Source organism: Engraulis encrasicolus, chromosome 16 (assembly GCF_034702125.1).
Source record: "Engraulis encrasicolus isolate BLACKSEA-1 chromosome 16, IST_EnEncr_1.0, whole genome shotgun sequence".
NCBI classification, from domain to species: domain Eukaryota; kingdom Metazoa; phylum Chordata; class Actinopteri; order Clupeiformes; family Engraulidae; genus Engraulis; species Engraulis encrasicolus.
The window spans coordinates 5,160,333-5,181,219 of NC_085872.1; the positions used below are offsets into that span (position 1 = coordinate 5,160,333).

General features: G+C 41.2%; 2 protein-coding genes across 4 annotated transcripts in view; one reads left to right on the plus strand and one right to left on the minus strand.

Moving 5' to 3' along the window:
• The window catches only part of si:dkey-92j12.5 (multiple PDZ domain protein), a 33,550-nt gene extending 33,026 nt beyond the window's left edge, over nucleotides 1–524 (minus strand). Inside the window, exon 1 of the mRNA XM_063219845.1 lies at nucleotides 462–524. The gene's annotated coding sequence lies outside the window, so the exon portion shown is untranslated. The remainder of the gene's footprint in view (nucleotides 1–461) is intronic.
• Nucleotides 525–1,183: 659 nt separating this feature from the next.
• adgrl3.1 (adhesion G protein-coupled receptor L3.1) overlaps nucleotides 1,184–20,887 on the plus strand; it is a 101,707-nt gene continuing 82,003 nt past the window's right edge. For all 3 annotated transcript variants that reach the window (XM_063218370.1, XM_063218372.1, XM_063218371.1), the window contains exons 1-2: nucleotides 1,184–1,635; nucleotides 11,929–11,993. The gene's annotated coding sequence lies outside the window, so the exon portion shown is untranslated. The remainder of the gene's footprint in view (nucleotides 1,636–11,928; nucleotides 11,994–20,887) is intronic.

A 20,887-nucleotide genomic window follows, 5' to 3' on the forward strand; every position in this document is an offset into this window, starting at 1 on the left:
ACAGGCTGTGTCTTATCAAACACGTTTAACTACACACAGAAATGGGCCTCATTGGTTTTATAGGCTACATGTTATTTGGTCTTCTTTAATAGCCCATCAGTAGGCCTAGTCTATCCAGGCTACATCATAGGCCTAATAGATAAACATGGACCACCAAAGTCGTGACAATGCTCATTAAGTCAACTACCGGTAAATATTGAATTATTGGGGCACTGTACCATTGAGGTTTACTTCCTCAATAAAATGTTGGACATAGCGGTCTAGACACAACATGTAGGCTGCCAGGCTGTCAACAAATCAATCCAACTAAGAGCCGGGTAGTAAAACAATGCATACGGGTGTCCAAAATGTTGAAATTCGCGTTACCACTGATTGTATAAAAACAAGGGTGTCATTATAAAATCAATGCATCTTGACGGCCCGGGCACCTACTGTCCTGATTCTCAATCCTCTTTGCTCACCTCCGTTTCTCCTTTCCCTGGAACAATCAACAGGTTCCTCAAGGGCTGAAACATCACCAGTCGGTCGGGGGGGACAAATTCGCTTCGAAATACTAATATAACAGCATTTACCAAAGGCAAGTAAGTCAGAGTTTTAAGGCGATAACTTTGTTTAGAAAATACAAAGGATTTATTTGGACGACAGCGAGGATAGCGCATGAATGACACTTGACGGCCACAGCGCGCATGCCCACAAAGCGCATTTCAAGGGCTGAAATCTTGCGCCTTAGCTCGGCGTGAACGCGCGCCCTCCCACGCTTTTCGTAGCCCACAATAAACGGTTGCAGAATAATTGGATGAAGCGAATGTTTATTAAAAAAAAGTTTCCATAATAGGCCTACATCGAAATTGTGAAAATAAACAAAGGGAATTTAACATGAGGGTGATACAGCCTTAAGGGAATTGAAGCTATAGCCTAGCTATTATGGTCGTAGATTAGTATATTTCGCACAGAGCCGTACGGAAATTTCGCAGTGTGGTGCTGGGCTGTGGATAGGCGTATGATGAAGATTCCGTAAGGCTCAACGTTTTGCCTACTCTATGGTTAAGGCCTTGGCATATTTTCGTTGCTAGATGGAGCTCCAGCTCTCCAAATGTTGGTGAGTCCAACACCATTACGGCCTCCAGTCCCCTCCTTCGCTGCATCAGACACCACTGTACTTCCAAATTGGCTTGTCATTTTCTCTCAGCGCATTCTTTCGCAGGCAGGTCGAGGTCCTCTGCGCGTGGACGTTTTGAAGACACCTGCGAGGATAAATGCTCATGTTCGGCCAATGCCGAGTTCAAGGTCTATGACGCTGGCGTGCTTTTCGTCTTCTTCAGCGATGGTGATGTGGATACAAAATAACCAGCTTCCAGGTTATCTGACGCTCATTTTCTAACGGGCGAAGGATATAACATACATTTCATTTCGCCATAACATCACAGCGTTTTAATGGCCGAAAACAGGACTCGTCAGACCTAATCTTGACGTGAATAGTGAAATCCCATCACTGTATTCCATGTTACAATTTCAAATTGATATTCAACCGGAAGACTTGCAACCGAAAAGGAGTAAAATAGCCATTCCAAGGCCATTCGTCTCGATTTCAATGGAGGGATCTAGACGTGCTCATTGCTGCGGTAATGAGATGAGGTAAGACAACGTTTCTAATGTTTTCCTCTGTATGCGCTCACCCTCTCATTCATAGTTGTGCAACGGCGGGATAAATGGACGATGCGCTACATGACAACGGCATCTTCAGCTGTGATGCGCATTATCGAATATAGCCTACCTACCTGATAAAAATGTTGGGAACATTGACATGCTAAATCATATCGTTGTCCCTGTGTGTGGAGTACCGAAGCATGGCTGGTGTCTTTCGGTCTGATGTAGCCTGTGTGGTTTTCTAATGGGCGTCGTTCAATTAGGAACATTTTGTCAGCCAGCCACTGCTGTTTATCCTCAGTTGTAATGGAATCATTGCGTTAATTAGTTTTGAAAGAAAGAGGGATTCAAGATAATAGAGTTGGCCGACGCTGCGGAATGTTACCCCTGGATGGGGAGGGTTGCAGTGACTTCAACATTCTTCCCTTTCGCAGCCTATACCCTTTTCATGACAACACACTCTCGGTATCTCTATTCGGGTCTATATAGAGACAAGTGTCCATATTAGAGTGGCGCTTCTGAGGATACGGGGAATTCGGAGAAGATGCACGACAAAGTAACTACATCCCATCTGAAATGGGAGGTAGCCAACACCGTCCTTGAGTTTAGTTAACGCCAATATTATCAGTAGCCTTGTATCAATAACGCTAGTCTGTCTTATGGAATGCAATAGGCATGGTCTATAAAATACGCACGTGCCACTAATGTGTTGACACTGGCATGTAAGCCGTGCCTCTGTATTACAGATTTGCCACATGTCATGCCTTTACTGGATTGTAGCAGGTGACTTATTTGCATCCTCTCCCATAACCCTTCATTCTGGAAAAAGAAAATGGTAGGCCTATTCCTGAAAGTTAACATTAATGACATCCAAGTAGGCCTCATCCATGAATTACCATTCTAACCAAGGTAATCATTATCCATATGGTGTGCTACCCACCATTAAAAGTCAATCAATTGCTTGCCAGATTTGATCAGTCAAACCAAGCCAGTGATAATCGGTGAATCACAGATTACCTCACACTAAGCATCATTGAAGAGCAGAGAGGGTAGCCTATTTGGAAGGCTAATTTCTGCAGATGGAGCTCATGCAATCGTTTACCAGACTCAGGACCTGCCAATGTCTGTACCATAGGCTACTTCAATCATTGCCTCTGAGTCTGTCTGCATAGGTGATCTACCTTGTTACATTGACTGATGTCAGTTACCAGTCTTACACTGTCAGACCATGCTGGATTCGACCCGAATTCACACATAGGTCTTACAATATTGTCCCTCTGCACTAAGTGTCTTCATCTGTTGCAATTAGCTGCTAAATTGCATCTGTCAGATGTAATATGTGAAACACAACAGGACAGAACCGGAGAGATGTTAACAGGGTTGCAACAAAATGCATGTCCTCTTATGAACTATTTAGGGCATGCTGCATTTCAAGTAAGACTAATGTACATAGGTTACAATGGAAGTAAAGAACAGGGAAAAGTGTGAGGCAAAGTCAGCTTCTCTCTATAACCCAGACTCACTTCAGTCAGTCTGTTGGTTTATATACTGCATATAGCTCATGCTGAGGAAAGATTGATATATTCTGGCACAACCTTTCATTGAGTAGATCAGGGCAGGGTAAGGGAAGTTGAAGGGGGTCATGGACCTGAAAGAGTAAAATAACTATGCAGATTGCATGCAGATGCACACTTACTACAAAAACATGCTGCTAGTTTCTCTCTCACACACACACACCTCCCCATATACACACACCCACACATATGCGTGCACGCCAAACAATACACAAACACTGACGTTTCCATGCAAATCTCAAGCACACAGCTGGTCACTGCAGTCTGGCCTAAAATGCCACCCCAAAAGCAGTCTATTTTGCTCTTGATAATCGTCCTGGTGAGCGCTGCTCATGTGGTAATACTGAATATGAAACTGCAAATCTACGCTTTGTCTGCAAATGCATATATAGTCATGATGAATGGTGAAACCTACCTCTGATGGCTATTCTGATTTTCAATAGAAATAGAATAGAAATGTTATCCATCTATCCTTTCTCTGTGTGTGTGTGTGTGTGTGTGTGTGTGTGTGTGTGTGTGTGTGTGTGTGTGTGTGTGTGTGTGTGTGTGTGTGTGTGTGTGTGTGTGTGTTTGTGTGTGTGTGTGTGTGTGCGTGTGTGTGTGTGTTTGAGAGAGAGAGGGGGGGGTCGAGCATTATGCACTTAATCTCTGTTGCACTTTAAGTGGGATGGGGGGGGGGGGGTCAAGCACTGGTGTCATTTTTACCTCTTATTGCACTTTACTTGAAAAACTGCTGCTACTAAGTATTGTACCCCAAACACAATTTCGTTGCCTTTTTGACAATGACAATAAATTCTTGAATCTTGAATCTTGAATCTTGACTGTTGTAAGGTTTGCAGATTTTTTTTAGAGCTCAGCAGGAAATGATTCCCAACAGTCCTTTTTCTACTCCAGGTAGCTGTGTGCTGTCGTTTAGGGGGTGCAGCACATTTGTGTGTGTTTCAACCACAGAACCCAAGCTGGTAAACCCTCCGGTACCACATAAGACTGCTAGCACCACCTGACTGTAGACAGACCATCATGAGTCACTCTCTAGTCTAGTCTGTGTGATGAGATAGGCTCAGGGACACTGACTGAGGCTATTTTCACTCGATTTGAACATCCATAAAGCAGAACATTCACTACTGTCCTGTTGATAGCAAAATATATTCTGGCTGCATTAGTAAGACTGATTATATAAGTAGGGTGTGTCCACAGGCAGGTTTTAGACACAGTGTGCATATTGTTGATGTGTTTGCTACTACTATACATACAATACTCATGTTTGCATTCCTGAGCCATATGCATATTGTTGATGGTCTGAGCCATAATCCCAATGTCTAATTTGAGGAAATCCATACAGGACTGATGGAGTTGCAGAGGACTATTAGCTCTCTGATTGTTTGTGGGATTTGGCAGTATTGTATTGTTGCATACCAATTTGAAATTCAGTCTAAAGTGCAACAAAAACCCAAAATCTTCATCTTCAACATGTATAGGTTTAAAATGAATCAGTAGGCCTACATATTGTATTGTATTGTAAATCAGTCAATGTATCAATATAAAATCACTGTTTTTTTATCTTCTCTTTTATTTTTTTCTACTGGTACAGGCACTGTAAAATATTAGCCATGACATAAATACATATGTTACAGAAAAAAAGATAAATGTTAGGTCTTTTTGTTCATAGTTTTGCACAATATATACACATACATTATCATACTAACGATATGGGAAATACTTATCCAAGAGGAAAACATGTAAAAATTCCTACTAACACTACACAGTTTCAGTGCTTCACATAGTACATTGTTCAACTTAAGTTTGTAATCTTTACTGTGTCATTGTCATTTGAATGTTGTTCACTTGTAATTTCTTTAATGGGTAAAAAGCCCATTAGGCTATCTGACCCAGGCATTGTAGAAGAGTTGGTCCAAAGATAGTCATTTTTTCAGTCATTATGGAATAGATTTTTTGTGTCCACTCGTTATAAAATTACTAAAATCTAGAGAAAAGCTTTGATTTTTGCATGTTCACTTAAATATTTTTGTTTTCCTTGTCTTTGTCTCTATATCTTATAAAAAGGATATTCAGAAAATAATTTTGTCAAGATTTTTCCATTTCTTAGGGAAATGATAACTATAATGTAGCCCCTTAATGCACGCTATACCTTCAGTGGCACGCTAGTCATTGAAGAGTTAACTACCATAGTGCTACAATAGGCCTAGTATGACATAACACAGGGCCTTAAGTAATGCACTACGATGTGGTCATTACCATTCCGGTAACAGCAAATTTATAACACTGTGTCTTAATGGGTTAAATAATTGCAGTTTAAAATTGCAACCATCTATGATGATGATATTAGGTATTGCCATAGGCCTGGATTTAGCTATCTTAACAAACAATACTACATTTAAATGTGTTATTAAGTAAAAACACCACAAATCCTAAGTTTTAGCCTTCTTTCCATGAATGTTTTCTTCACTAATGAAAATATCCTGAGGAAAAGACTACATGAATAGTTGTGTTAAATAATTGTGATTTCAATACTGAGCAGAATAACCATTACTGTAAATTTGCCTTAATTGACAATCCTGACCACACATCATCAGCAATTCTTTGTCAATAGAGCTGTTGTGAAAACTTTCTGAAAATCAGTGTATTTCCTCATTTTTGCCTGAAGCTATTATTTGATTGCATACCAGGCAGCTGTCATTATACTATGTAGAGAGTGAATTAATGTACAGCTCGACAGGTTACTATCAGAAGTGGAAGGCTCCATTAGGAGTTATGCAACACTACCCTTTCCGAGGTTAGAGCTGTTGTGTAGCTGAAATGTTTAATACATTTTTAAAATGTCAACTGCGTGGCACAAACACGCGGCACCTCTGATCTTCAGTTGTCAGGCTCACCTCTGATCATGAGACAGCACTCCACAGCAGCCTGGGAGCTCTCTTGTTATAACAAGTGGACACAGATTGGAGCATTCTCCATTGTTGTTTGAAGTCATCAAATGAAGAAATAGTGTTGGTATCTGTGTAGCCGTCATATGAATTATTACCTCGGGGACTTTTTCTCCCCCTTATATCATATTTGCACTTGAGCTCTTTTTGCCATTGCACTGACACATGCTGGGCCACTTACCGATGAATGAAAAAGGGCCTCAGACTCTGACACTGATGGCTGTTGAGCGTCAGCCGTAGCCGCTGGATAAGAGGGAAACGCGTCTAGCTGTGAATGTAGAAATTGTTGTAGGTTGAAAAATAGAAAGTGCACTGACGGCATTGACAAAAAAAAACATCTGGGAAATTTCAACTTTCTCCAACTGCGTAATGTGTTTTGGTTTCTTAAACATAAATTACCTTGTTGATTTCTTCAAAGGACCTGCATTTCATGCATGAAACTAAAATTATTAGCATGTGTGCTTCTTATTGCAAATGATGTGAAGCGGAGACCAGCAGTTGTGTGTGTACTGGGTTTATGCGAAGCTACAGCTCAGGTGGTTTGTGGGATTGATCCCTGAGTATCGACCTGGCCCCGGATAAATAAAGACAAATGCGATCACTGCATTGCAGGATCCATGTTATTATTATAATACAACATGTGAGTGCCAACTTGGATCTTTAAACTGTCTGTAAACACTCTTTGGGGCACATTTATTGTCAAATATGGTTGGGTGAAATCTGCTTCTCCAAAGCTGTTGATGAATGTCTAAGAAAAATCTTTGTGTTAGTCAGTGTGTGTTTCATGTGGACTGTATAAGTCACTTCAGTTGGCACTTAGGGTGTTGCTTCTGCAACAGGAGTCAGTAGGCCTACATACAGTATGCGTATATGGGGTGAATGAAGCTGTTTGTTACTGTATTTTTGTCTCATGGGTTACATGCTGTAAGGTAATGTGGTGTCACCATGCTAGCATTGGGTCTTCATAAATGCCTCATAGGCGTTTGATAAATCTAGATAAAGTTTTATACAGTGTGTTTTCTCACTCTTGACATGATGAGCAGATACTCTGTGTCAGATCTAGGGCGGTGCCACTCCAGTTCTATTATCACTGTAGTAAAAGAATAAAGAAGTCAACCCATCCATTTTTAAATCTGAGCATTCACTATGGCCACAACACCATAGAAAATCACTGACATGGCAGCCAGAGCACATCTGCAGTACAATGGTAGTGATGACATTCCATCACACTACTTTCATCTTCAAGAAGCACAGCCATGTGCTTGACACACTGCCGTTCCTCACTCGTTGTCCAACACACTTTCCCCATAACCAAATACTCAGGTTTGACCAATTACAGGGGTGCCTTGCATGGGCGTGGCTCATGGCTGTGGATGTGTATTTCTGATGTCATCACAATATGCTGGACATCATTTGCGGTGATGAGACAGATGTGATGTAACAACTGTGCACTCAGACTACAACATCAAAGAGTCAGACTTGTTACTTGTATGGCAGTCAGAATACATCCTCATATATAGTGATGGTACTTCAACACACAATATTTATGTAAATTATTTTAAAAACTAATAAACAAAATCCTTTCCCCCTTTGCATGTCTTCCTCAGTCCAGGGAGAGAAAAGACAGAAGATTTTTTAAAATCACTCTCTATGTAATCCATTTTATCATCCATTTAACTGTGGCTACACTCTAATTGTGTCTGTTTCTTGAGTGTGCTCTTTCAGACTGCCTCTCTGGATCCTCCGAGTGTTTGTATGGGAATGATTAACTGTGTCACATTATTGTCTTAAGTTATTGTTGTTGTTTTTTTAAAAACGCATCTAATGTAGATGTCTTGGGCAAGCGGCACACGTGGACTGTTAGCGGCTCACTATGAAGAGCTCTTGGCCGTGATTGCTCCTTTCAGCTGTCTTTTCCCTGAGCCCCTTGTGGTATTGTCTTCCTGGCAGTCACAATCATTCCTCATGCATAAATACTCGCTGACAGCCATCTGTTTTCCATGTTTTTGGCAGTAATGGCCCCCTGTTCGCTTAGAATATTCCATGCGCACAGACGACAGGCAGGCCAGCGAAAACAAAAGTACCCTCCCTCCCGGCCTATTCTTTTTCTTTAAAACAGACTGACTTACCACTTATGTACTGTTTTGTATTGCAAATCATTAATTCTCTAGCAGTGATGGATGGGCTCTCTTGGTCAGGGTCATCCCTCTGCTTCATGTTGCCCTGGTTGTATCAGCACAGATGACTGGTTTCCAATGGGGCCAGCGCTCCCATTACTCCTGTTGTTGTCAGAAATCTCCCTTTCATTGTGAAGCATCTGTATCCTGTCTCCGTTTTACGCTCTAGACACAGATATGGCTCTTTAATTTTATGCATGGCTAGTCAATACACACAAGTGTGTCATGTATATCACACATGTTTGTTAAATGTGCCAGGAGTAACAATAACCTGAATGCAAAGATTTAGAAATGTAGGGTAGACATGATTCTTGCACGCCATCCTACGTACTTCTGCCAAAGGATTGGCTCCACTACTCATGAATATGAAATGATGGTAGTATTATGGGATGGTCAGGACCAGGCTAGGTAGACATTAACTTTTGACATATTGCATCCAAGTAAATTGAGTGAATATTCTTGATTAAAGGGACACTGTGCAGGAAATGGTCAAAAAAGGTACTGCAACTATGCTGCTCATTGAAACTGGGCTGCCTATTGCCAAATTTAATCTTAACATGAAAGTTTACTAGGTAATAAACAAATATTTTCTAGTAAGATCCAAGTACAGTCATTTTTGCAGCTAAAAATGGCTATTTTTGGAAATTCAAAATGGCGGACCATGGAGAAGATCCCCCTTTTCATGAATGAAAAGTGCAATTTTTCCAGTCATAATGAATACTTAGAATTTGATGGTGGTGGTCAGTATTCATGAAAAGGTAACATTAGTGAATGGGCAGCATGAATTCTGGAAATAAATAACTAAAAATCTCACACAGTGTCCCTTTAAGCTTGTTTATACTTCCTCACATTTGGGTAAGGAAATAAAACATGGGTAGATATGAGTTGGGGAAATCACCCACCCAGTGTGGGCATGATTGTGGTGTATACAACTGGCAAGGCCACCATGTCTGATGAGAGAAAAAGAGAATGCTGTGGTACCACAGAACCTCCCACTGCCCTGTCTGTCTTCCGCTTGTAGCAGTGCAGAGAGTCACAGCCCTGACTAACGTAGGCGTGAGAGTAGACCTCCTCATGTCTCCTCACCGCCTTTAATTGATTCCAGAGTTCAGGGATATCAGAGTCACATCAGGCAAGGAAAACAGGAGCTCTTCACTGCTCTGTCGAAATGTGTTTGAACTTCCTCTGTGCTCTTTATCCTGCGTTACTCTACCTCTATCTCCCCCCCTCTCTCTCTCTTTCTCTCTCTCTCTCTCTCTCTCTCTCTCTCTCTCTCTCTCTCTCTCTCTCTCTCTCTCTCTCTCTCTTTCTCTCTCTCTCTCTCTAGCTCCTGCTTCATGCCCTCTCTCTATTGGTCTCTGTCTCCCCTGTTCCATTCTCTTTTCCTGTCTGTCTCTCTCATGCTTCACCATCTCTCCTTTTCCTCCATCTCTCTCTCTCTCTCCCTTTTCTCCCCCACCCTCTCCTTTTTTTCTCATGCCCATGGCCATTCCAGCACACTGTCGGCCTCTATCATTCTTTTGTTCCAGCCTTTGCCCAGCCAGCCATAGCAGTGATGTTCACTGCCCCTGAGCCGGATAATAAAGCCAATTACCACCCAACATGGGAAGAGAGAGAGTGGGAGGGAGGGAGGGAGCGGATGACGTGGAGAGGCTGAAGTGAATGGAAGGGAAGAGTAATGAAAGCAGAAGCGATAAAAAAACGATGTGGGGCTGAGGGTTTATTAGCCTACGTATAAGATTAAGTCTACTAGCTGCTTTCATGAATGGTGTCACCTTTTTAAAGCATGGAAGGAATATCAAAACCCAGCCAACCATTTCCAAGTTTATATACAAACATAGATTTGCTATGTGATTCACAAGCTACAGGTGGACTCTGTGGCACAATTTTATCTATGCCTATTTGTGTATGGGTTTGTGTAACAGAACTTGTAACAATATTGTTATATGAATGAATGAATGTCTTTATTTTCATTGTACAGGTACAACAAAATTGGTAAAGTGTAGATATAATTCTCTGTCAGCGTCATACTGTGTGCACATAAACACTGTGTCATTCTGAGCGTCACTGCCTCACCAGGATAAATAAATGGAAACTCTCATTTAAGTATCACAATATGCTGTGACAGAAAACACAAACTTAAACAATACTATTCAGAAGTATACATGAAAAAATGAAAAAATGAGCCATTACCCAAATATTTTTTGCACACATCCATCTACAGTTGCTGCTGTTGAACAGAAAAGAGTAGCCCATATCTTTTACTTAGAAGAGAAAGGATACATCCTCATTTAGTTATGTGGTTTGGTTGTGATAGTAGCTGAAATTGTATTTTACATTTTATCATATAAACTGAAATGAATTGTATTTGGCTGGTTGTTTGTTGCTTGTTACAGATTAGATCATGGAGCATGCTACCCATAGTAATCGTGTTCTGTATTTCAAGACAGCAGCATTATCATTTTGAGACCACTTGCCGAACATTATCAAATCATAGTTTTTTATAGATGATGATATGGGAGAGGGCCTGGTACTGCAGTCTTGAATGCAATCCAGTGCCACCTGAATCACCACATGAGCATGAACCTGTGTAAGATTCACAAGTTTGTTTGGTACAATCAAATCAATCTAAACTGGGTTTTTTTACCCTTAGCGCAGAGCCTATGTTATAACCTTACTGCCACCAAAATTGTAATGGCTATGTCTAATCTGTTACTTAAGGCTCTCGGTAGGCTACTGTCATAGCAATGTTGTTATGATGTAGTTGAGTATCTTCAGCAAATAAAGAATAGGCCCGCCGGCGACCCCATCTGCAGTAAGAGGCTACACTTGGAGGATGTAACAGCTTCCATGAAGAATCAAAAAGCAATTCAGCTGTATTTACAAATGAAACCACAGTCGAAAGGGTGGGGAGGAATACAGTACACGTACTGTAGGAATACATGAGTACATGTTACAAACACGGGAGTTTGGGACAATAGCACCCTAGACCATTTGAGGTAGCCTAGTACTAAATTAGCAGGAACTGTAGGGCTGAGAGGGTAATAGGTTTTTCCCCAGATGTCTTTGTTGATGTGGAATTGGCACTCTGGGTTTAACCAAGCGTAATGACAATAGAAAGCTGTCCAGCCAATGCAGACATGTATTGCTCTGACATCAAACCATGTCCAGCTGCCTACTGGCATCATGTGCCCACTGGCTCTAAGGTTACATTAGCTAGAACTGAGACTAAAGATTAAACAATCTGATCACATTAACAGTGTAAAATATGGACTGAAAATCATAAATTGTGCTCTCTCTCTCTCTCTCTCTCTCTCTCTCTCTCTCTCTCTCTCTCTCTCTCTCTCTCTCTCTCTCTCTCTCTCTCTCTCTCTCTCTCTCTCTCTCTCTCTCTCTCTCTCTCTCTCTGTGTGAAAGGGGTGGAGGTGTTGATGAACCCCTCTGCAAGTGATGAAACTGAAATGTGATTGGAAGCTCCTGATTTATGTGTGTGTGTCAGATTCATTCTGACTGTGAAGTTGGAATAGGCCAATGTGATGGATGACGTCTGTACTGAGCATGTTTTCTCTTACTGTGTTTCCACAGGTTTCTGTAAGACGGCTGTCCTGATGTGATGCACCGCACTTTAATGCAACACTGAATAAATACAGGTAAGGGTGTGTGTGTGTGTGTGTGTGTGTGTGTGTGTGTCTGTGTCTGTGTCTGTGTCTGTGTCTGTGTGTGTGTGTGTGTGTGTGTGTGTGTGTGTGTGTGTGTGTCTGTGTCTGTGTCTGTGTCTGTGTCTGTGTCTGTGTATGATGGAACATAATAAGAAAAACGACATAAAACTCCCTAACTGCTCTGACATTTAAGTAGATTTGCCTTTGGACTGGAAGTGCAATCCAATCTGGCTCCCTTGCAAAGTGCCTTTTGCATTTAGTGATCCTGGCCCTTTGAGCCCCACAAAGAGAGTAAGAGGAAGGGGTTTCATCATAAGACAATATTACTTGATCGACCCAGTGTTTTTTTTTCAGTGATCCAACAGAAAAGGGAGATATACATTTGTAACCCTCACTCAAGCGTACTTACTCCAGGGGAGAGAGCAATACAATACAGGATTTACCCATTTTAAATAGATTTACTGACCTCCTATGTGAAACATGGCTGTGTCAGAATACAAGCGTAAAATGGACATAGGCTTGTTTGCTGCCCAATGTGTGATATTTGTTAAATTAACCCTAATTACAGTCTGGGATGAATTTTCACATGCAGTAGGTCTATGATCCAGGATTATAAATGCAGCTTTCAAAGCTGTTGTTTGCAGAACACAATTATTGTTAGAGCATCGCAAAGCACTGAAGTCCAATTGAAGAAATTCATAGAGCATTAATCACTGTTCCCCATAATGTTATGGGCAGCCTATGTATGCATAGCCCATATTGCACCATTATATCTTAAATTCTTTATATGAGGCGTTTGAATTGAGAGCATGTTTTGGTGTAATAGGGTACAGGTCTTTTCGTCGAATGGATTCTTGAGAGGGGACCATTCGAACAAAACGTTGGACCATTAGTATAAGGCAGGGGATCTTTAGTCGAGGACGGTCCGTCTACCGCAAAAGCCAACGAAAGGTCCTTAAAATTGAACTAAAGATCCTTAGGTTTCAACTAAAGGTCCCTTCAGTCTGCCTATATTAGAAATGTAAATCAGATTTTTTAATGCTCATTTTAACGGGTTTTCTTAGAATCAGCGAATTTTCTTAGTCTCGAATTGGTGTAATATATGCACACCGCACACGTAATATGCACACATAATGCACGCCGTACTACCAGGGGCACGCTGTAATATTCATTGAAAGGTTAATTACCATGCTATGACATAACAGAGGGCCTTTAGTAATGCACTATGACTTGGTGAATAGTGCCATTGTGGTAACAGCAAATTTATAACACTGTGTTTTAACGGGTTAAATTGTGGCTATTTTCAAGTGCTGTATTTTTTATTAACAGGTATTCATTCCTACACTGAGATCATAGTGATCCAGGTCTTTCCTAATGTGAATCCTGCCAAGCACAGTGAAATAAATGTTGCGACAGACACTTACCTCTGTGAAATACCTAATTAATACAACTTTTTGCATCACTTCTTCAGTAATTTTGTAACGATCGCCACTATATACAAGTGAATTGTACTTTGGGATTGATTTAAAAAACAGAACACTAAGATGGTCAAGTTTCAGCCATTTACATTTTGCTCAAGAAGTGGCAGATCAGCAGAGTTTAGCTTACTATGTGTACTGTTAATTAATTATCATGACACTGTTCCATGTTTTAATAATAACCCCCAAGTGAAAGCACTATTTTAGGCAGCCATTTGTCTTTGCTGGTTTGAGGCATGTATTTGATGAGAGATAAATGATTTTGTGTGTTTACCTCAGAGGTTTCAAAGCTTTCCACCAAGATGGATTTATTTTTTTTGATCAAAAACTGTTGGTATGGCTTTCATCATTGATGTGACAAGTAAATTCAGGCCATTAGTGGCTTTTTGCCCTAACTCCAGAGGTTAAGATGGCAGCAACTTTACTAACCTGAGGATTGCCACCTTAGCCACCTTGTCTCCATGGATATCATATATTTCATACTGTACCGTTATGGGACATCAGCACAGATAGTCAAAGTGCGCATCAATCCCAAGTGCTAACGAGATTACACACAAACGTCAAATAATATTTATATACATTATGTAAATATAACTAAGTCTTATGTGTTTCACTGAAAAATCCCATGATGTAAATATTCATGGGAACATTTTTACATGAACTTAGGGAAACACAGGGAAAGCTTAATGTGTTAAGGCTTGTCCCCTGTTATTAGTATGTTTTTACTAGAATGGCAAAGACGAAGTCATAAGGTATTACTAACGCCTGAGTGTAATGCCATGCTGTAGTAGTGAAGTACTATGGTAGTTAACTTTTTTTCAACAAATAGTACGGCTCCACTGGCAGAATTGAAAGCGAACTATCTACTCAACATCTGCACATTCCCTGCTTGAGAATGCCCTCTGTAGGATACAGTATGAGTGGACAGGAAACCAGTGTGATTTGAGACATCCGTGGTGCACTGCACTGAAAGGCCGGATGTGTGCTGGGCAGGAGGCCGGAGGGGGCAGGTGCTTCCCAGTCGACTGGGCACCTCTCTCGTCACCCCCTGGCAGCAGCAGTAGCAGCGGTGGCAGCGATGGCAGAGGTGCATGTGTGTGTGTGCAGCAGTAGCAGCGGTGGCAGCGATGGCAGAGGTGCATGTGTGTGTGTGCACGTGCTCGCGGCCGTGGCACCTGGTGAAACACAGAAGCCGCTGGCTAAATGGAGCCGGGAGCATGGGCCCATTGTGTCCCTCCTTCCCGGCCCTCCAGCCCTCAGAAGAGGGACTATTGTCTGCCAAAGACAATGGCCACGCATGGGGAACAAAGGGCCGCCTGCTGCTGTGTCCCCTCCTTCAGAGAATGCATTAGTGGTGAGTGGGCCTCACATCTCAGGCGCATACAGGCAGAGGCACAGCAGCACAGAGGCGGGGACATCTGCTGGAGAGGAGGAAGAGAGGGGGTGAGGTCAGATCTGACTGGCTGATAGCTGAAGTTTAGAATAACACCCATTTTTGTTTAAAATTCGCTCTTGTTTTGCACTATTTCTGAATATGTGATGGAGATTGCATATGTCACTCTTGGTGTCTTTGTCTAACATGAGACAGTATCTATCTATCTATCTATCTATCTATTTTTCTATCTATCTATCTATCTATCTATCTATCTATCTATCTATCTATCTATCTATCTATCTATCTATCTATCTATCTATCTATCTATCTATCTGTCGGCTGTCTCTCCTGATCCAGTAGTAATTTCAGCAGTCTTGGTGTTAGATTGTAGTGGAGGAAGCTAGCTGTCAAAGAATCTGAATGCAACACTCAATGAAAGCAATAACACAACAAGTTATTGTCATTTCTCCGACAATATTAAGCCTTTGACAAACAAATAACTACTGAGTAGAAGGCTTGAATATGATTAGTCAGTCTTAACTCCCCGCATTGCCCTGCAATCTGCAGTATGAAGCAGGCATGCGCGTGCGCGCGCGCGCACGCACGCACGCACGCACACACACACACACACACACACACACACACACACACACACACACACACACACACACACACACACACACACACACACACACACACACACACACACACACACACACACATTCATGATGGTGTGCATTCTCTCTGGATCAAGCTAAGGGACCATGAGATTATTTTCTGTCAGCGTCTTGGAAGAGGAGCCATATTTTGGGCCAGGGGTATTCCTGGAAGGATTACCACTATATTAATGCAAACTGGCTCTGCAGAAACAAAACAAAACAGGCTGTGATGATGGTTATCATCATGAGACGCGGGAGAGGGGCAGGGAGAAGTTTAACCGCATATCCCCACCCAGCAAGTGTCATGTTTTATAAAACCATTACATTTGGCATGGCTTTGGACTACCCTGTTGGTAGATGGGGCAGGTTCACTGAATATTACCCATTCTTACATCTGCTGAAGGGTTCAGTGCCATAATGTGAGCTTTGTAATTTGGCTGGCAGTTATATCTACTGTCAGTTCTTGTGTTACTAAATACATATACAATACAAAGCAATACTGTACATACACTACATGTAGTATATGTATGTGTACTCTGTTCAGTATGTGTAAGTACTTTGTATAGCTTCATGTTGACAGTTACAATGGAAACCTTAGTCACTAGAACACAAGCGCCACTCAAACACGTGTCTAACCAGAAGTTAAACACCTATCACTTTTCATGTTCTTGGAACCTTTGCTCGGTGATGTGCAGTCTGCTGATGTTTAGCTATGTGTGCAAGTGTGAGTCCGAGTGTGAGTGTGAGTGTGAGTCCGAGTGTCAGTCCCAGTGTGTGTGTGTGTGTGTGTGTGTGTCTGTGTATCTCTGTATGAGAGAGAGAGAGAGAGAGAGAGAGAGAGAGAGAGTGAGTGAGAGAGCGAAAGTGTGTGTGTGTGCGTGTGTCTGTGTCTGTGTGCGTGTGCGTGTGTGTGCACCATCATGAAGGTGCTCGCAGTTTGCTGGATGCAGTTCCACGTAGGACTGGGAGACGGCGACCGTGATCAGAGTATTAAATGAAGAGTATTGATTTTTCCTTTTCCGTTTTGGGCTCTCCGGCTGCACCTCACGTGTGAACGGTAAATGTGACATTTATCTGTCTTCCCAGGCCACAGCCCGTTGCCAGCTCACAGTGCTTTAGCTTTCCAAGAGCCCAGTTGCTAGACGTGTGTCTAAGGCTAAAGAGGAGTGTATCGAGGAAGGAGGTCCGATCTTCGATAAGATGGGCCTCTTCATGTGTAGGAATGAGGTCCATGGTACAGGCAGGGGGGACTTATCTTGTGATGTCCTTTACACTGTGAGGTGTGTTGTAGCCCCATAATGCACACTGTACCATCTGAGGCACACTGTAATAGTCAATGAAAGGTTAATTACCATAGTACTACTCTACTATGACATACCGGTAACACAGGGCCTTCAGTAATGCACTACGACTTGGTCATTGCCATTCTGGCAACAGCAAATTTATAACGCTAGGTTTTAACGGGTTAAAGACATATGCCTGCTTTGGTATGTTAACATCTCCCAGAAAATGGGAAATCACTGTGACAAATACGTAATACAGCTGAAAGGGAAAGAAATCTGGTGCCACACGGATGTCTATTTTCTGTAATTTATTTTTTAGTGCAGTGAGACTAACGTTTCGACATGCGTCTTCATCAGGTGAGGACGCTGAGGACTCTGATGAAGACGCATGTCGAAACGTTAGTCTCACTGCACTAAAAAATTAATTACAGAAAATAGACATCCGTGTGGCACCAGATTTCTTTCCCTTTTTGCCTATGTTTTGGTCCTGCTCTGGTTGCACCAGATTGTTAATTTAGAAGCGCAGAGTGCGTATCTCCTTTGTTTTATACGTAATACAGCTAGTTAAAGTATATCACTGGCTATCAACAGTTGTAATCATCCTACAAAAAGCGGATTCCAAAAAAGTTGGGACACTTAGTATTTTGTGAATAAAATTAAAATGCTGTCATTTTCAAAACATTCAATCCATCCATAAGATGCACAATGTTAAAAGGTAGGCAAAAGTATTGTTTTGAAGGGAATATGTGTTCATTCAAAATTCGACCCATGCAACAAATCTCAAAAAAGTTGCGACAGGGCCAAAACATGTTGCAATAGTTGGATAATTCTAAAAAAATAACACAAGGAATGATATTTTAAAAGGAACTATATTGACTGCCAACATGAATGCACAAATAAAATACCATCACAGAGAGACTATGGTACTCAGTCGCAAATATGTTGAGGGACTAATTACTCATCTATTACACAGGAAGATTGAATTATCAAAATTGTAGGCATATAAGGCCTATTTCCGTAATGTGAAATTATTGCATGAGTTATGAGATCATGATATACCCATCGTTAATAAGCAAACTATGACACTCCAACAATGACTGTTGAAGAACTGACTAAATTAAACACTTGATTCATGCACATGATACAGACCTTTAACAGTGTTGCATGTGTCAAAGCACATTCTAGATGGACCCAGGAGACATGTGAAACTGTCCTCTGATTACAGGACGGAAAATATTTCATCCTTTTTTTAAATCATGGAGTCATGCACCCTCCAGGTTGCATAGAAGATGAATACTTCAGCTTGATTTAGCGGTCAGTCTGAAAGACAGTGTATATGATGGTAAGGGGGTGCAGTAATGCCTTGGTTATGGTCTTCTTACTCATGTGGAGCGTTAATATGGATGCTGAATGATTCATAAAGATTTTAACCAGCATACATAGCGACCAAGAAATTATATTTTGGCGCACAACCTTTAGATATTGCCACATAATGATGGCAAATTGCATTCTCTATGTTCCAACAGTATTGTTCCATCCTAAGAGTAAACAGCTGACAAAATTGTTTTCTTGCAGTCAGGATATGCCACATATTAAGCATAACAAGAAGGTAAACAAGTTAAAGAACACACCCATCAGTTTAGCTGCTGAAATAATGTCACACAGGAAAATATCTATTTTTGAATCAAATTATGTAACTGTTAAATCTCCTCCCTTGTGTTGTATTTAGTCTTATCTAACATGTTATTTGCCCTGTCCCAACATTTTTGGGATTTGTTGCAAGGGTGAAAGTTTAAATGATCACATAATTACCTCAACTTTAACAACTGACTTTAACCACTGATATTTCGTTTGTGCACGATGCTCTACATATTGAATGTTCTGAAAATGCCAGCATTTTGATTTTATTCACAAAATACCAACTTTTTTGGAATCCACTTTTGTATCGTATGGTATAGTATCACTTTATGATGTTTCTATTTACAGTTTTTCCTCCATTGGTTTGGCTCATTTCATGTACTGAGATGACATTTTCACAACTGTAACATAATTTAGCCAAATAGACGTACACCTCTGCACAACATTTCAGATCACTGGTAAAATGTCATAGTTTGTCTCCCATTGCTCATTCATATGTCAAAGCTAAACCCTTTTCCATATAAATAGTCAGTACCTTAACAGTTGCCAAGATCCTTAAATGGCTTCGGCTCATTTTTATTAATTTGGTCCTTTTGCCGAAATAACCTGGATGGTTTAGCACAACTTTGTGAATCACCTGCAAAAGCTTATATCTCTCCCAAAACAGTTTGTGTCAAAACTAGAGTCCCAATATGCATTGTCCCTTTCCCATTGTATAAGAGCGGAAACTATAGTGTAAATGTATCAAGTTCCAATCTCACCGGGCTATTTTACACATGATTACACATGATGACTTTTAAAAGGTGAGATCATCCTGTTTTGGAGACAACAACCGTTAGACTGAATTGACTAATCAGTTTCTATAGCAAGAAGATATACATATTTGGAAAATGGGCATTCTGTTGTGAAAAAGTGCAAGTTGCTTTGGGAATTTGTCCATGTTATTTGGATAATGTCATCTCTTCTTCAGGAAATGAGCCATACCTATGGAGAAACACGTTATGTCCAAGATTTACTCCATGTTAAGTGTCAGACTAAAAGTAGTGTCATTCCTGTCTTGGATATGTGCTAGATGACATCTACGTATTTGCTCTCTCAACTGATAAATACAAATGTAAATCAATATATAAATGCAAATACTAATGTAAATATAAATACATATTTTTTTCTTCCCTATTTTACATATGCAGTCATTCCTCAGAAGGCCACTCCTTTGTTAAGTGCTTCCTTTTATATTTGTACAGTGTTGTTGGACATGCATAATTCAATCGAGGACTAGGCAGAGTCTGCAAACTGAAAAAGCAATGGGACTAAATATTTAATCTCATGGATACGGGTACATGTTGTAGCACGGAAGAGTGAACTTCCAGGAAGAGTGGGAATGCTGTTGTAATCGCTGCGTTGAAAAGGCACCCTATTTCTCTCTCTCTCTCTCTCTCTCTCTCTCTCTCTCTCTCTCTCTCTCTCTCTCTCTCTCTCTCTCTCTCTCTCTCTCTCTAACTCTCTCTCTCGCTCTCTCTCTCTCTCTCTCTCTCTCTCTCTCTCTCTTTCTCTTTCTCTAACTCTCACTCTCACTCTCATTCTCTCTTGCGCGCTTTCGCTTTCGCTCTCGCTCTCTCTCGCATTATTCTTACACTCTTCTCCCATCTTCAGCATCTTCAACAACAGCACAAAGACTGGGCCAAATATAGGCACACAATGAAATATTACTGAGTTGGTGGCAAAAACATGTAAATATTTCACAAACCCTCCACCCAGCTATTCCCCATTTAAAACAATACTGATATTGTGACCTGCATTATGCATCATTTTACCATAATTTTCACCCCCGAACACAGATAAAATACACTCATCCATACTGAGCTTCAGTGTAGTGTACAATAATAAGGTTACGGTCTCCATATTGCTCCTAGGCTGCTCATATCCTCCTACCCCCACTGCCACCTCTTTTGTCTCTTCGCCCCGAGCTGTGAGAACAGGAAAATTTGTCATGACAGAACTGGCTTCCGAGCCAGGCAAATGAAATAATCATCCATAAAGAAGGGATTGGAATGATATGCACAGCCTAGATGCAAAATCACTTGCAACCATGGGGGAGGACAGAGCTAACATAACATAACATAACTATAACTGAGGATCACCATTCAACACATTATGTGATATGCCTTTTTTGTCTTACATCCCACTGGCAAGGCACACTCACTGCACCCACCCTCATATGCAGCACTCAACTCACTCACACACGAAGAGAGGTGTGACATGCTGAAGGGTGGCAGCACAAAGTTATCAGCACAAAGGAGTGTGTCTATGGCATTTGTTCCAATCGTAACAGCTAATAAAACAGGTTTTCTTATCTCTTAGCCTCCTACTGTACCACATTAGTGGCTTTGAGCTGAGAGGATTATAGATAGTGTTATTAGACTCTTGGAGGGTGCTGAGAGAAATGACACTA